General features: G+C 38.6%; 1 long non-coding RNA gene across 1 annotated transcript in view; it reads left to right on the top strand.

The window, feature by feature from the left end:
- The window catches only part of LOC125047182, an 8549-nt gene that overhangs the window by 836 nt on the left and 2713 nt on the right, over positions 1-5000 (top strand). The window lies entirely within an intron of this gene.

Below are 5000 nucleotides of genomic sequence, written 5' to 3'. Positions count from 1 at the left end.
TAACGCTGTTATGCTGTTGCTTTCCGTCGCATTTGACTCGTTGATGAGTAACGGAACTTGTATTCCCCGACGGCAAAGTAATATAACCTTAAATTGGGGGAAAATTTTCCGCGCATGTCACACAAAAAGTACAGTAAAATAAGTGTGTGGAGTGGATACCTTGACGAAAAGTAAGACACTTTTCATCTATGGTGATAGGTTCGGATATCTAAAATAAGGGAGATACAGGACAGAGAAGACAGAAGATGGCCCCTTCATTTTCTAAGTCCCCTGCTATGTTTACCTTGCGAGGATCATAACAAATGTGACGCGTAACTCTTACTGCGATCAATCAAGTAGTCCATGTATTGCTACGCGCTTGTGAGAAGGCTTATTTTGTCATTACTAGCGTCTGTTTTCCCGAATTCATGTATGTAATGCATTATTCTAGTTTTATTATACTTCTTTTACGTCTTTTGGGAGTTATTTACGCTATTCTGAACAATAACCTTGTGTGCATGCGTGTGTTCACCGGGAGATTTGACAGGTCGTCCCGGCGGCCATTCAGTGAAAAACACCGGTGAGAAATGTTTCGTTTTAAGTGCTGCGTCGACTCCGTGTCATTTTTAAAGTCTTTTGGTGGATATACAGGACAAATGGACATTATTCTCAATCAAAGCCTGATATTTGAGCCCAACAAGTGCCCCAAATGCCGAAAAAAGTGATTAGAAACCAAGCAATTCTGACAGACGGAAGCGCAGAAAAGTTCGATCTCTCGCTTTATAAAGGTTTGTGGTTTAACCCTGGGGCTAGGCGTATATACTACTAAGGGGGTCCAGGGGGCGTAGCCCCCTGGCTAGGCGTACATATCACCACGGGGGACCAGGGGGCGAAGCCCCCTGGCTAGGCGCATTTAATACTACGGGGGTCCAGGGGGCAGAGCCCCCTGGCTAGGGAATATATAGATCGTAGTGTATAAATCCCACAGGGTTAGGTTAGGTTGGTTTATTGGTTAGGACGCATTATACGATTACCACAGGGGATCTGGATTATATGAAATCCCGTAGATTTTTTGCTTTGGTTCCCGTAGAGTTTTTCGAAAATTGGCGCGTCGGTCCGTAGACTTTCAAATGTGGCGGCAATGTCCGTAGAGTTTCATTTGCCGATTTTAAGCGTTTTTTGTGCTTGTTTTGCACATTTCTGTTCTCTATTTTGCTTATTTAAGCCTGTTTTACCCCGTAATTTCCCTGATCTACTTCATGCCCTCCCTGCTATCGGGACTTATCAAATCACATCAAGATTGTCGGCTGGAGAATCCGACGGAGATTATCATCAGATTCGTTCTCATCACACGAGGACAAATCTGATGATATAAATATTGTAAGGGAAGACCCGATTGTCATATTCGGAAAATTAACCAAATTGGGTTTACTGAAACTCTACGGAGGCAGGAGCCCTTTTTCACCTATGCAATTACGGTATACAATTCTGTGGTTAAATATGGGATTAATTTTTGCCCGATTGACGCACAATACAAATTATTAATATCATGATTGGGCAAAAGCAACTTTTTAATAAGAAAATGCATTTCAAAAGTTTCCTGATGACCATTTCAAATTCATACTTAAGGCTTTATTAATAGTTCCTCAAATAACAATGGTATTTTATTGATTGACTGCATTAACAAATGATACAAAGCAAACCAAAAGATAAAATGCGTTATTGACATTTACGTGTCGCGCAATCCATGCAGCACACGCAGTGTCCGTAAATGTTATTCTCAAACAACATTTTTTTAACCCTATATGGACCACAAACACTTTCCTTGGTTAGAAAAAATTATCCTTTGGTTTTAAGACTTGTATGGACCCAGTAAAATGATTATATATATTTTTGTAGAAAGTACTACAGCACATACAATTATACAGCCACATGACGAATTCGTCATGTTGGTCACCAGGGAAAGGATATTGGCATCAAATGCAGTATACAGTTTTATTACATTTTGATGTATTGAAGACCTTTTTGTCTGACATCTTACTTGGAGACTATATTTGTTATACAAAATAAACACAAAAGCATAATTTCATGACAATATGAGAAACTGGTATATAAAATTATATCCTCAATAAACACAAATGTGCAAATTTTATCAGTTTCCATAATGTAAACAAAACAAAAATTTCTTCTTTTTTTTCCATCAAGATTAGAGAGTCAGTCAGTCAGTCAGTCAGTCAGTCAGTCAGTCAGTCAGTCAGTCAGTCAGTCAGTCAGTCAGTCAGTCAGTCAGTCAGTCAGTCAGTCAGTCAGTCAGTCAGTCAGTCAGTCAGTCAGTCAGTCAGTCAGTCAGTCAGTCAGTCAGTCAGTCAGTCAGTCATAGGTGTGGAATTGCAGGAAGCAATTATTTTTGTCATTTAGGCACAAGTTGACATTGCATTTGATGCACCTGATGTTTGTGCGACCCTTACATCCAAGTCGCTTGCAGTACAAGCGAGGATTTTTTACCTCTGGAAAATGACCTATTTTGTCCAGTCTCAGATCATTCTGTGGTCTGACTTGACTCAACTGTTTGCGTTTTTTCTGTGGTTTATCATCCGTCGTCGGACTTGAGGATGGACGACCTCTTTTAGGGACATACTTCCCGGCTTTGATGAGTGACTCAGAAAGAGACATCCTGAAAGAGAGTAGGGAATGCCTTTTCTCCAGTGGGATCTTATTCTTCTCGTAGTCCCTTCGATACATCAACCAAGCCTGATTGATAGTCATGTCAATCATATGAAAAACAAGTTTATGGTAGTACTTCTTCGATCGCACTGGTATTCTGTACTATGACAGAAGGCAATCAGCCAGATCCACACCACCTATGTTCTTGTTGTACAACTTGACTATATTTGGTTGTGGGATCTCTATTACTTTCTTCATTGTTTTGTCATACCGTTGTGCAGTATGAGATGGATGACTGTTAGCAAAGGTGGACAGCAAGGTCACGCCTTTATTATCCAACCATTTGACTACTGTCACTTCTCTGTCATCACCAGATGACTTCCATTCCTCATGTGTGCCTCTACCTTTCTTCTTCATGTCAGCATCTAAAGATAATTTTAGCCCTGGAAGCCGGCATGGCCTAACTGTCCCACAACACCAGATGCCTCTATCAGCCAGATGTTTTACAAGTGGAGCTAAAGTGAACCAATTGTCAAAATAAAGGACATGGTTGCTTTTGTTTCGTATTGTCTCAGCCAAGTGCAACACTATGTTTGAAGATGCACCAAGTTCTGGAATACCTTTTTTATTCAAAGGTTGAATAGAGCCTGTGTAAGGAATGAAGTCATGAATGAGACCCCCACTGTCTGCAAGTACAAAGATCTTGAAGCCCCATTTCTTGGGCTTCATAGGAAGGTACTGCTTCAGCTGATGCCTTCCTTTGAAGGGCACCATCTGCTCATCAATGCAGATATTTTGTTGCATGGGAAGTTTCTGAAACTCCTTCCTCAAATGATCTAACATTGGTCTGACTTTGAAAAGCTTGTCATTGTTTATATCATCATTATTATCCCGAATATGTAAGTTTGGCCGTTGGTGACACTTCAGGCTTTACAGCTAAACATTATTGCTCGTGCCGCGAGCAATAATGCACTGCACTGCAGTCAGTGCCAACCAATGGCACAATGAATTTCTTTTTACTCACAAGTTTAATACCCCTAAAAACCCACACCTGGCTCAACTGTCTGCCCCTATTATACTTTCGGCGCATGAGCAGTGTCTCGTCGATCTCAACTATTACACCGGCACCTCCTATTGAATTTTAATTTTGTAACCAATATTCAATTACTTCAGAACAAAAACTCCTCCAATCTACGCTAGGTGGCTTAGAAATACTAATACATTTAATAATTTGTGCATGATCCCATTGTTTTTGTAGCCAATGATTCACAAACAAAATTACTTTAAAAGGTTCCAAATGTGACCCCTGCAGAAACGTGTCTGTGTAATCGCTGGTCGAGAAAACGTAACTTTTACGCCGTTTTGTCTTTTTTTTTTTTTTTTTTTTTTTTTTTTTTTTTCATCTGCCATAATACCACATAAGTCGATCTTCATGATATTTGCAAGGTAAATTGTAATGTGAGCAACTTACCACTCTTAGCAAAATATAGGAACTCTATAGCATTATCATTTTTTTTCAAAATAATCAGATCTAACTCTATAGTAATGCGGGTCACAACCTACGCACTTGAGATCCATTTTGAGCAAAGATTTTGTATATTTGCTTTCCTTGCCCACTATACATATGTGTGGCACAAATGGTGGCATGTGATTGGTTTTTACTGTTTCCTGTAATACTATTGGCTCTTGTGACAATTGTCACGCACATGTGGTATACAATAAAAGTTTCAAAAAGTTTCGTTCACAGTTCATGCGGTAACATTGGTGTTTTTAAAAATTGCGCACAATTCTACAGTTCCCTCATGCCCGTGATATGGACCAGACACATCGATTTGTGCAGAGTAAGAAATGTCATAGTTACTGTAAATACTTGATTTTATGATGGTATTACTCATGTATTGTCAGATTCTTCTATGCAGAAACAAAATCATGTAAGTTTATGTGGAATTTGTCAAATTACAAAATGAAAGTATTATAATAAATGAAACAAAATAAAATGGCATCATTATTTTGTTTACAAAAAGTAGGAAAGGATATCGGATGGCGATTTTTAAAATATGGAGATTTGCAACTTAAGTTCGTAGAAGATAAGTTTCTTAGGTTTATTTGCTCTATCACATGCATATATTTTTTTCCGGCTTAAAGATAGCTAGTCAAAACTTTACCTATACCAATTTCCAGTTTCATCCAGTCTCTGACTTTCGAAACATTTATTTTTGTACAAACCTTATATTATGAATAGTGAATAGTTGAAGAGTACTGCTAGTTTTTTACAGTATACTCATATACTAATAATGTTGCCATGTCATGATGTCATTAATATGGCTGTTATCAAACCAATTAATTTTTGAGTACTG

The sequence above is a fragment of the Penaeus chinensis genome, chromosome 40 (assembly GCF_019202785.1).
Source record: "Penaeus chinensis breed Huanghai No. 1 chromosome 40, ASM1920278v2, whole genome shotgun sequence".
In the NCBI taxonomy this organism is placed as follows: domain Eukaryota; kingdom Metazoa; phylum Arthropoda; class Malacostraca; order Decapoda; family Penaeidae; genus Penaeus; species Penaeus chinensis.
This window is presented reverse-complemented; position numbering and strand designations above follow the sequence as displayed.